Raw genomic sequence first — 13,553 nt, forward strand, 5'->3', positions numbered from 1 at the left:
TAAGTGTTCAAAAATTCTTCTGTCGAGTAATGCGCTGCATTTCTTAAAATAGATACCTAGGTATTACGTTTAATTTGAAATTATTAAAACCCAAATTCTCACTATCAATACCGAACTTCCTTATTTTATTAAAACAAATAATACCTATAATATATTTTGGATTTTATTTACCAATTTCAAGGCGGGAGAATGGAGTTCTTCAATTATTATCATCGCTACATAAAATATAATTCTGTACATATCGCACGTCCTGAAATTGACAGACATTTCGCTTCATATTTAGCACTAAACTTAGAATGTACTTATAATGATGGTGCCATTAACAGACCATATTCTCTAAAAATTTGTCGACAAGAGGTTCTAGGATGTAACTTAATCATACTTATCTAATAAGCAGAAACTTTAGTAGTAACGCCTTTTACTTTATTATAACAAATTGTCGACGTTGGTCGACAATAGTATATTATTAGCCAAGGTTGCAGAGCCAAGCATTCTAGACCGAGCGCAAATTAGAACCCGAGACGCGCAGCGTCGAGGGCTCTAAGTGCGAGGTCTAGAAGTGGCTTTGCAACCGTGGTTAATATACTATTTTTTTCACTAGTAGAAACCATAAGACAATAAACTGAAAAATAAACGTTCAATTTTTTGACGCAACGTGATTTTGTTTTGATTTCTAATCAAACTTGATCTAAATCTTCAACACAAAGAAAACCGTTTATACTTGTCGCTGAGTTAATCATTTTATCTTCTACCGTCTATCAACTACCATGCGTATACTCAAGTAATGTTTGTAGCACACATTTGTTCATTTTTTAAGAAATAATCACATCAAACATTGCGTACATAACCTCAATTTTTCTTTTTGAACCCGTGGTAGCAAAAGTTGAATTTGCTACCACTAAATGAGTCGACATTTGCATGCGTCCAGGCTGCTAGTGAAAAAAAGTTATTTTAAATTTCATTAATCATCTTTTGCCAATTACGTCATAACCTTGAAAAAATTATCGAACCACCTTACATTTTTAATGAACAGATTCTCTTTGTTTTGTTAACAATATTGATCTTAAAATAGAGCAAACCTAATAAAATTTTCCATTATTCCTTTTAGGTGGGACAAGCAAGGATTCCTTTGTGTTGGTGGTCAAAGTGTAAAGCACATTCAACAAAAAAATTGATTTAAATTTATTTAGATAGTCCTGCGATGTCATTTTTGAATGCGATGAATGTATACCTACCTAATAAATATGTTAATAATGTCAGTTAATCACTAAGGTTTTAGTATTTACCTAGTGTCTTAAACCATCTTTCATCTTAAAATTTTGTGTGATAAAGTGATAACACCTGCAAGTTAAAATAAAAATTATCAAACCTCATAAGAATGAGCATGCTTGTCTTAAGTGACGTTTTCTTAATCAAATTTGGTAATCACGTTATCAACATTTAAAAGGAGGATATAAACACAATAATAAAAATTTCGGGAACTCAAATCAACTCAATTAAGTGGATATTTTATACAGACTAAGTATAAACAAAAATATATACCACCAAATCACAAAAAAAATCCATGTTAGGTCATATTAAATAAAACATTTAGGTATACAATAAAGTGTTGAGATGATGTCACAAAATTTATACTGGAAATAAATAGGCAAAGAAAAATTGATCATAATTAAATTATCATGGTAATGTTTTACTAAATTTTCAAAAAACTGCGAAATTTCGTAATTTTTGTACAATAATTCGTCCAAAATATTTTTAAAAATTTTGTATACTATGTGCTCGCAGCTTCAGTATATTTGCTGCTATTCACTTTGTTAAAAAATACTTATTAACTGATGTGCTTACTGTTCGTATACATAGTAGTGTCAGTTAATATAGCTACAATAAAATTTCAGTTCTAAACCAAGATTATTATGGTGCATATTTTTGTCTTCTTCCATATTAGTGTCACATCCGTTACTATAAACAGTGTTATCTAAGGTTATAAACTACAAACAGTATAGTGTAATTTTTTAGGTATTAAGTAAATAGGCACGTTACTTTTCTTATTGGAGTAATTTCTGTAATTTCGTTGAATTTGTACTAGTGAAGTTAAAATAACACTTGTAAAATCTTAACTTTTCTTGAAATTTTAAGTAAAATTAATTGTAATTAGTACCACGTCCCATAACTATGCAGAAATTAAAAACCGCCTCCCATGCAATATACATTTGTAAACTGGTGTAACAAAAATAGAAAAAAGTATCTAAAATTTAAATCAGAAAAATCACACGCAGTAGTAGAGTAAGTAAGTATAAGTATGTAAAGAAGTATTAAAATATTAACACTAGATGATATCAATAGTTATGTTTGTTTTTTTTTTTCAAAAAGTTCTATTTTTAACCCGTCCGAATAGGTAAAGATAATAACATGTAAAGTGTGCGCAATATCCAGAAATCTACAAAAAAATAAATTTTGATTAAATCACTCTTAAAAATAATAAGCTTCTGTGGATCCTCCATAAAGTTTATTAGCCCAAACCGCACGAATTTAAAACAAACACAGCTGGTTGATTAATAAATGGCAATTATAGCAATCAAGAACAGTAATAATGCAAAATTATGAATAGTAGAATGTTAATCACGTAGATTTCTTATAGCTTCAGAATCTTAGCTCCATAGAGACGTTAATTTTTGCACTATTTATCTAGCTCTTCTTATTATTTTTATTTTGATGACAAATATAAGTTGAGTTGTTCAATTAAGCGCTTATTTCGATAAAATGGGCGATCATCAACTCCGGTCCAACGTCATATCTCATAGTAAAGAAGTTAAACTAGTGGAAAATTTTGAACAGCAAAAAAATTTGCAATATTATGAATACCGCATTTATACGTATGATTTTGAAAAATGTGTGTCAAATATAAAAATATTACCTATGTTATAATTCATAACAAATTTTGTAACTTGATGAATACTAAGTAATACCTATTGTTTAAATAAACACTCGTTTAAATCATTTTTAAGATATAGGTAAGGTAAATGTGTACCAGAGTGCGAATATGTAGGTATAAGTGTACGCACTGATGATTTCTGCTTATTAGTGCCATCTGGGTAAGATGAAGTGATATCTTTCAGAATCCAGTAAGATACAGTTCTTTTATTGTATTTATAGTAATAATTTTCATTAGCTGTAACTTTTAAGGTGTCGTTATACACTAACAGTTTTATACTTTCTATCCATCAAAAGCTTTTAACTTTGGAAACATTAGGTTATGTATATACAAATGTACAAGAGTGCGCAGCGAGGTATTGTATAAGAGTGCGGAATGCTTGCGATGTCTTGTAGACACATGTCATACTATATATATATCTAATGAATTATTTAACTTCACTACTTTGTACTGCTTCTCAAGATGTGTGCTGGTGGTTATGGTGATGTTTTCTTTTATTATTTTACTTCCTGAGCGTAAGCGAAAGAAGCATTGTAATCGAATCCGTTGACCGACTCTCTACTTTCACGTTTTCTCGACTTTTCAAGACCCCTAGAGTACGAAGAAATAAGTCTCCAGTTTCAGTCTGCCTCTCGGTCTGTCTGTCACCTTTCCGGATTTTTATCAAAGCCTCGACAGTGAAAGTCTCAAATGCTGTCGAATATTCCATTTAAAGATGAATTGGAAACAAACGTCAAAGATACAAAAAAACAAAAAAGGTATTGCTAAGCTGAAAACAATAAAAAAGTAGAGCAAGTGTGCACTGCCACAAACACACGGCAAAAAAAAGTCTAAAGGACAGCAAATTATTCATTGTCTCGGATGTGGTCTATAGAATATACGGAACCACCAAGTGAAGACTGGATTATGTGTAGTCTGTAGTCACTTATTCCCATTTATTTTCACCTTAGAAAAAAAATGTTTTCATAAAATGTAATGCGCACTCTTAAGCGTTCAAATGCGCACTCTTGTGCAATGAAATGTCTAAGAGTGCGCATTTATATATCTTGACAAAAATTGAAATTACTCTTAAAATATAGTGGTCTTTGGACGTACAATTAAATATATCTGGTGTCTAAACATATGTCATATCATAAAATTTGTCTATCCAAAAATATTAAAAAGTTGTTAACAGTTTTACATTAAGTGCGTACTTTTGTACTGTAACCTCATTTGACATACACCTGTTAAAACTTTTATGACTTAAGTGGCTTAAGCCAAATCACCCTTATAAGTCAAACTAGCTATTGTATTACTTAACTCAGTTCACAGCTACATTATGCCTACAATGGACAGTAATAATCTTGAGATTCGGGTCCACAAAGCTTACAATAGCCAGTTTGACTTATAAGGGTGGTTTTGCTTAAGCCGCTTAAGTCATAAAAGTTGTAACAGGTGTATGTCAAATGAGGTTACTTTACATCACATTTACCCTACCTACTTATTCGGTCCATAATCCAAAATGAACTGAATGTGTTCCCGTACTAAATATTTAAACATGATTAGAGTGAGGTGGATAGGTATTTGCCGAACCGGGAGTTAAGGCCAGCCCAAGGAGCGAACATAACCGTAGACCGGAGTTAAGTGTAGGATTAGTGAACGCCTGATCTAGACCGGAGTTGAGGTTCTCCGGAGAAAATAGGACGTTCTTCCTACAAAAATTATAGTAAATAGAGTACACAACAAGCCGGGTTACGCCTTCATTGTAGGTACTTACTATACCTACGCGTCGCTTGTAGGTATTGTATTAATTTCCTCAGACATGGTTGCGTAACAAGCTTTTTACCACCTTAACAAATTGATGCTGAAGCGTATAACAAGCTTACTTTCAGTAAAATTTTAAGCATAGTCAGGTTTACTGTTTGTTCTTTTGTTGTTAACATTTAGTAAATTGCATTTAATACTCGTACTTGTATATCTAGATGTTAATTAAAGTTTTACAAATAGGCTAGTTTTTTTTTAAGAATCACGTGTCGAGAAGAAAAAAATTAATTCTTATTGTTTGATTGACAACCGCTTTTTTTGCCAGTTACCACACATCTACTAATTGGTCGAAAAAGGCCTGAATTCAACGTTTTTGTCAAAACTTCCCTGAATTACGTTTCATTATGGATTAACGAATTTTTCTATTCTATTCTGATTTTTAAATAGGTATGTACCTACATACAACCCTTTTAAATTTAATTTTAATTTTTTATTTTTTTTGTTTTCATACAATCACTCGCAGTTTTATAATACTACCTACTCGGTGGACAAATTTCCATTTCAATAAATTTTATAGTAAGTAGGTACCATTTGAATTTAAATAAAGCATATATATACATATAGATACTTATGTACCTACTGAAAATTTTCAGATAAAACTCGTCACTTTAAACAAACTCCTAAAAGAATGCAAGAGATAATAAAACACCTGAAGTTTATTTGGCTAAATTTTTGCTTTGGGTTTGAATGAATTATTTGGGAAAGCAATCCGTTTGTTTTCAGTTTAATAAGTTCCTGTAGAATTGTAAACCACTGTTAAAATTAACTTGGCTTGACGCAATATTAGCTGACTCCGGAATCACATCCTTTTTCTTAAGTAGGTACCTAATTTTTACGTTTCTTCGGCATTTTCATCAAAAATAATCGTTTGTTCAAACAAACAAATATTTTTAAATTTTGAACACTGAACTTTATGTTTAGTTTTACAATGTATCTAGGTACATATCGAAAATAATATCTAGACAACAAATGTTAATGGCATGATATTAGGTACATTTTTTTTATTAGCCTTGTTTCAAGTATACCTAGTCGAATTTTTAAGTATAAAGTACTTTATACTTTGATTTAATATTCTGACGATACTTTCGTTAAGGTCGAATACCATACAACTCTCAAAAACTTAAATTTGATAAGTAGGTAGATGATTTTGCAAAATTTCACAAAAATTGCTTATTGGGTTTATTTCAGCTGAGAGGCATAATAAACCAAATTAATTGAAAGTAAACCATATAGCTAAATATAATTTTTCGTTAAAAAAATGCTGTGTTTTCTGTTATCTGTTAAATATAATCATTGTCCAAAAATGATCTTTGATGCGAATGTTTACAGTGTATCTAACAACGTAGAAAAAGTGTAATATTGTGTACACAGACATCCGTCGTCTTTGGAGTACAACCGGTACTTGCACTGAATTTACTTCAGGATTTTTAACTTTATACATTTTTCGAAGATGTAACAAAACGGTGCACGTGAGCTTGAACATAAAATAAAATACCGATTTTCAGCTGACAGAAAATGCATTTTTGTGCTCCTAAGTAGCTTTTATGCCACATGATCGAAGATTACAAGAGGGTTTGAAAAGAAATGCGTGTGATACTTAGATCTAATAAATACCATGAACTGATATGTTTGAAAATATACTTTAATCCTGTCGCACCTTCCTCTACTTGAATAATTTTGTAGGAAGACAAGTTAATCGAATGAAAAGGAAATGAATTAAAATTTAATCGCCTTTTTTAGTAGAAAAACTATAAAAAATTAATAGTAAATTAGTTCTTCCGGTGATGTATTTAAATTAATGCAACTTTTTATACCATAACACTGATAGTTATAGCAAATCATTTTTGGTAATATTTTTTTTCAATAGAAAATATAAACATTTGCTTTTTTTAATGTTTTAATCGTATGTGTTTTTGTTTTAATAATTTGCCTCATTTGTCAAAAATATTTCAATTGTCTTAAGTTTCGCCGGTTTATTTTCCTCTCTCTACTACTTCGAAGCTTGCTACAATAAAATCCAGTATCACATGAATGGAAACCACTTTATTAAACCGTATAGGTATATGGAGTAACAACAATGCTAATGGCAGCAATTCAAAAGACATTTAAAACAGGTGTCGCGTCTGAAACCAATAAATTAAAAATAACTAATGAATCCAAAAATACCCCATAACCATTCCTTGGGCATATATCAATCGGAATGCCGAGCCTAAAACCCTATAAAAATCTTGGGATAATGGCCGTGCAGCTCCGAAAGGGAGCCTCTTACGTGCGTCCCACGGGCCAGACCGAGATGGACCCATCCCAAGGCGCATGCCCTGCGAAGTCGCCAGCATTTGCTTGCCGGATCCAGAATAGATTAGTAATGTCTTCTGGTGCAGTGGCGCAGGCGCCTTGGAGTTGACGTGTGGAGGCTCCTTGGCGGGCGTAACCACTCTCGAACTTCGGCTGATACCATGAATCCAAAACCTGCATAACAAGTGTACTGTGAGTGATAATAGTTCGGAAGTAATAGTGAAAATAAAAATTTTATTAAACGTTTTATGGATTCTATTTTTGCCGCCACCGTCGCCACAATACGTCTTTGAATCTGTGCGCCGCTGGAGTTATTGTTATTGTAAGTGTTAATGCCTTTATTTATTAGTTCTTTAAATTGACGGCTTTTTAACCGCTTTAGTTTACAAGAGGGTGTCAAAGCATTTTTTTTTTATTTTGGGGCCGAAACTTTAGCAGCTAAATTTTAAACGATTTGTGGCTTCAGAATATCTAAACTAAAATATTTTACACAATTATCTTACTATTATTTAATATTCTTTACTATTAATACATTCATTGATGGATCAAAATATTACAAGGAAATGGTTATATAGATATGGGTGTGCAAACACTGAAACATTGATACCAATTGGAAAGATAATAGTTCTTATTAGAATTTGTACAAACTCGGCATTTGTTTAAATTGCTGCGCGCCAAAAAAAATTTTGTATGTATAATTATAATTTCACCGTATTTGTTGCTGCAAAAAGCAAAAAGCAACATTTGTTATATACTGGGCAATTTAACACATTTAGCATTGTTTTAGTATTTTAGTTAATTGAAGCCTCTTTGGGTATCATTATTTGCTTTAAATGGAAGTACCAATCAAATATTTAAACATTAACCCCTGTTGGTAATTATAAAAATATATACCTACTCCTATATTTTTACTCTAACCCGCTTTTTTATATACTTACGTTTTATAGTGACAACAAACTTCAGTTTTTTTTTCTTTAAAACTTCCATACATTATTTTTGTTTTGTTCTTGTTGGTATTTAAAGAATAACTACTTATTCCGAAAAGTAAAAGATTTTGTATAACATTTTTTTAATGACGCGGCCGTCGTATTCGTGTGCAATGAAAACGTTCGTGATCGGCTTACGCATGTTTTTTTTTTCAGACCAATTCACATCTTAGCAAACAAATTAATTATGAGAATTACTTAATTAAAGCAATATGATAAGTGGTGTAATCACAGTAGCAACGTAGATTTACAACGGATTATTTTTTTATTTTATTATTTTAGATAGTCCTACGTATCTTCGAAGGTACCTTCGTCTTCCGCCAGAGTAGTACGTTTTTAGCGTTATTACGGAAATTATATTGTGAGACTCAAATGATAACATGAAAACATTACTTCTTTACCAATTAGATTAATCAACAAAAAAGGTGCTAATTAAAAATAAATTTTTGAATGAGATTTAAACGGTACCATCATCTTTTTTCAATAAATTCTTACATAATAGAGTTTTACGCAGGTTACAACTTCCGCAACACTACAGTTATTACACAAAGGAAATTGATTATTTGATGCAATATAAATTATGAGTGACAGAACTAAATATCCCATTAAAACGACTGGATTTAATAGCAGTAAAATACGTTTACACAGTTCTAGATTTAATAAAAACCTGCATGCATCGCATAGTTTAATTTTAATTCAAGTTTATTAACTAAAGAAAGCGAAGAGGCAATGTTTACCTTTATGCACTTTTAAATGTAACTTGAATGTTAAAACTGTGTAAGGTATGGTGTAGTCAGGTGTAAGTTGTTATTTTTTAAATCGTTTCTTATCTTAAACAAAACCACATAAACAAAATAGAAATTTTGTCTTCTCTTTGACTATTCTTTTCCCTACATTAGGTATAAATAATTTGAAGAAATTTTGAAAATTTAGCATACAACGAAAGTGTTATTTTGTTTCGTATATGAAATAATGTATGTAATTATATTCAAAGGTAAAATAAAGCCATAAATCATATATGTACTTATAACTGAGGAAATTAATATATTAAAAAATTATGCACCTGTATAAGTACATTATGTATTCATTTGAAAGTAAATACTAAATTATTACAACAATTTCTTTTACATACAAAACCGTGTTTATTATTAAGAAAAAGATATGAAAAACAGTTTAAAACATATGTTTGATGGTGCCAAAGCGAATTAAATATTTAATCGTCAATTAATTTAATAGAGGACTAAAATGTAGAATATGAGCCCGTGATTGATTAAAATATGCACGTTGCCTAGCAACGGACCTCACTTAAAAGTTAATCGCAAATTAAATTTAATTCGCGTTTTATAAACCGGGTCTCTAAATGTTGTATATTTCGCTATTTTTTTTTTAACTTGTAACTTTTTCGAAATCAATATTTTCAAATTATATTTAAAATAGATTATACATAAACATATTAGTAGATAATTATGTCGCCGTGCCAGAATATAGTTAAAAAAAATTGCCCAGCTAGGGGAGGGTCAGGAAAGATATAAGCCGACTGCAGTGCATTGTATAATACAACATATCAGCACTAATTTAGTTTATTCTCGTACATTAATCTGATGAACCTCGTCTTCTTCAAGTTTATACGAAGTACTGGACTATTCTGGTAAATAAAAATATAAATGCATTCTTAGTCAGTTCAGCGCATGATTTTTGTAAGCAACTTAACAAATTCCATTCTTTTATTCATTATTACAAATTTTTGAGCTAGAAAATATAGTCTTGATGCACAAGGCAATTGAGCCAAAGTTGTTGATATTGTAGAATTTGCACTATCTGTTTTATGTAAAATGTCAAAAATTTCGCAATTGGCTGTTTCATAAAACGTAGGTATGTTGGGACTTTTTAATCTCCACTTATTTCTTTTTGAATTTCAATTTAAACGTCATGAACATGACTGCCAACTCAGTGACTTTTTACACAATCTATGTATGACTAAGTATGGATTAAAAATTTTGTTTCCAGAATCTTCTGCTATCACGAATTTTGTTGCTCATCCCTTACTTATAAGTATGGGACCCTAAAGCTCACAAAACAAAATTGTTGGAAAATTATTAAATTTAGATCAAAAACTATGGCCTTCTCTATTTTGCTCAGCAAAAAAAAATAGTAGAAAGTTTGCATTTTTAATTTCGATCCCACTTCCCAGTAAGATTAATTTTAATCGACAAATTCATTTTATTCATTTCACTGACACGAAAAACTAACTGTCAAAATCTGTTAATAGAAAAATCATATTATGCATGTTAAATTTAATTACTTTTTAAATATGCACTGAACGGCAAAAAAAACCGACCACCCTGAAAAATTTCGCAAAACCATTTTAAAAATTATTAATTTAACTAGTGATCGTTATTTTATTAAAGAATCATTCACTATTGACACGTGATGTACAAATTAGCAAAAAAAAAGAAGACATTTAAACGCAGAATTAAATTTAATTTAACAAAATAACAGAAACAGACCAAGTACGATATTTTCTTAAAAAAAAAAAAACAAAGGAGGATGTTGTTGTAAACAGTGTTTTCATATTTGATTATAAGTCTGGCAATCAATAAACTTTTTCACGCGAAAATAATTCCGTTAACTCTTACAGACGTCTCTCAAAGTGTCGTTCTGTTTCTGTTAAGTGTATTAAAATACAGCATTCTACTTCCTAGATTAAAACAAATATTAGGTACTAAATGGAAATCAAAAATTATCCTTCAGTGCTAAAGACTATTTAACAATTATTATTATTAATCAACTATACCGGGACATTTTTTAACTCTGAAGGTATGAAAACAAGTACTCTAATTCAGTTTTAAAAACATATCAATGCCACAGTAGATATAGAGAATATGGTCTCTCATTAATGTATTGGAAATATGCAACGAATGTTAGTTAGGTAACTCAACTTACTTTATATAAAAAAAAACACTGAATGTCAACTTGTTATCTATTGTCGTAAAATATTTTACAAAAATGTAAACAATCGATGCGTCGAGTATAAACACCACTAAAGAAACAGAACAAACGATATTTCAACTGAAGAACAGAAGTTAAATATGTTATGTTACGCAGTAAAACACCCAATTTCTTCATTAGCTTCATTTCAAGTACCTACTTTGGAATTTTTATTTCTATAAAACCAAGTATGTATTTTAGTTATACCTACATTGCCTTTTCATTGATGTGTGTGTGTGTGTGTGTTTTTTTTTTAACTGAATATAGAAGTTAAGCCCATATTTCTTTTCTTCCCTAAGTGTATTTAAAGTTAAAAAAAATTGTCCCCGTTAAACATCGTTACGTTGCTTGGGTAGTCAATTTGACTTTTATACTAACCTTAGCAGAAATTTGTTTTTTAGAAATAATAGTTATACTTTCTGTTTTAATTTACATACCTACATATTTTTTTAATTTTCCACTATACTATACACTTGTGCCACAACATCTTACCACAGAACGGTGACATACATTTACAATTTGTCACTTAATAGACAGTTTAAAAAGTTACATGACAGAAAATTCCAAATGGACACAATATGCAAAATCTTCTATCGCAAAGCTGAATAGTGAAAAATGTCTACTAACTTTCAATAAAACTGCAAAAATTAGATTGTGTTACAAATGTTAATCATTCATTGATACTTATTTGTCCTTCATAAATCCAAATTCGTCTTTTATGTTAAGTAAACAAATTGTTTTTAAAAATATTTCAAAATGGCTTTTATTTGTGATAATTACTTTTGAAACATTTCTGATATCAAATTAGAACAAGTCGATATGACATCTCCATGTAAAACATATACATCACCCAACTAGGGAAAGTTAAAACAACTTGTACGCGTTAAACATTTAATAAATGGAAAATTACTTTTTTCCGCTTCCTATATTGTGAATACAGTATTATGACATCATTTGATGGGAGTAAATCCATTTTGCTACACAAGTTTTGGTTGCTATTAACATTAACACCGGAAGTAAGTCGGCAACCTATATCCATGAGGGAAGTGAGAGAAAACATTCAGACTAAAGCAACTCCTAAAAGTCTGCTTCCTCAGTTTTCATGTTTCGCTCATTTTCATTAAAATCCATTTAAAACAAATTCGACTCTTTTAACACTGTGAAACAATTGGATGAATGAAAGCCACAGCAATCAAAGGGGACCTTACATGAACGTCAAATTGTGCATTTTATATAATATAATATCATAAGCAAGTTTTTTTAGTTAAAATCAGAGTATTGCTTCGATTAGTAGTATTTAGAACTAGCAACACAGTAAACGAGAAGTGTGAATTAATTCTTGGCACAAGAAAATTAAGTTTTTGAAAAAGATATGGGCCGTCAATTTGACTCTTAACTACCCTAAGCAGAAAATTGATTGTTAGAACCATACACCGCATCTCTAAAAAATTAAAGTTGAATTTAGGTAGTAGGAGTGACTGGCCATAACCTTTTTAGAAATAACTAACTGTGAAGATAATAAACAGATTTTAAAAATCGTCTTTGCAGTTAATTATGTGTCCTACATCTTTGGTATTAATTTCACCGATGTGATCAGCAAAAGTTATTAACTTTGATCAAAAGATCAAAGTTACCAAGATCTTTTTCCACCAGGGTGCGATTTAGAGGAGTATCTTGAATTTTGTATACCTAAATAAAGTAGGCAATTTTGTCGTCTAATGAAGATTTTGGATAATTTAATAATAAACGGTGTTGCAAATACCAGTTATCAATTATATGATTAATGTCGGCTTGAATAATCTCAGTTTCTATTGAAATTATTTCCATATGTAAATAGCTTCAAATCACATGCGAATGACAACTTTCCTGAAGATATCACGTCAACTACATTATTTATAAAAATTAAAATTAACCTAACTTAGTACCCTGTGGCACTCCGCATGTTGGGACAAATGGGGAAGAGTAGTAATTGTGTTATCTTCCAACTGTTTCAAATAGCTATGACCTAATAAAGGTAATTAGAGAATCACTGAAACCACAATAACGTATTTTTTTAATAAAATAAGGATATCTACTGTATCGAAAGCCTTCTGAACAGCGAGTATAATTTATGTCAAATTGACTTCGATTTTCGATCACTTCCACGATATATTGAATAAAAGAAGCCAGGTTAGTGATTGTAGATCTTTTCCTAAAAAAAAAAACCATGTTGTAAAATTGATAGCGATGTACAAACCAACTACGAAATAAATGTAGGTATTTATATAAAAATCAATCCGGTCATAGTGTTTTTAGAACGTCTTGGCGCGTTACAATAACGAGATTTTTGCAAAAATGATTGAACACAGGTACCGGAAATATAGAATATAGACGCTACTAGGTAAAGTAGTTTGCAAACGCGTTACATATTTCTGGTGCAGAAAGTTAACAATCGTTATACAGCATAGGTACATCTAGAATAGAGAGAGCAACAAAATACAAAGACAGAGAGCCATAGATTTTTGAAGATTTGTCTTCGATAGTCTTGTTAGATAACCTTTAGTTTGAAA

The 13,553-nt window shown here is 30.5% G+C and overlaps 1 protein-coding gene across 3 annotated transcripts in view; it reads left to right on the forward strand.

Moving 5' to 3' along the window:
• The window catches only part of LOC135129211 (homeobox protein abdominal-B-like), a 201,993-nt gene that overhangs the window by 13,356 nt on the left and 175,084 nt on the right, over nt 1-13,553 (forward strand). Inside the window, exon 1 of one of the 3 annotated variants that reach the window (XM_064056343.1) lies at nt 7,250-7,352. The exons of the other annotated variants lie outside the window; for them this stretch is intronic. The gene's annotated coding sequence lies outside the window, so the exon portion shown is untranslated. Of the gene's footprint in view, nt 1-7,249; nt 7,353-13,553 lie in introns of those variants that run through there. 3 annotated transcript variants of the gene reach the window in all.

The sequence above is a fragment of the Zophobas morio genome, unplaced genomic scaffold, assembly GCF_036711695.1.
Source record: "Zophobas morio isolate AGI-343-1 ecotype UQ-CSIRO unplaced genomic scaffold, CSIRO_AGI_Zmor_V1 ptg000014l, whole genome shotgun sequence".
Lineage (NCBI taxonomy): Eukaryota > Metazoa > Arthropoda > Insecta > Coleoptera > Tenebrionidae > Zophobas > Zophobas morio.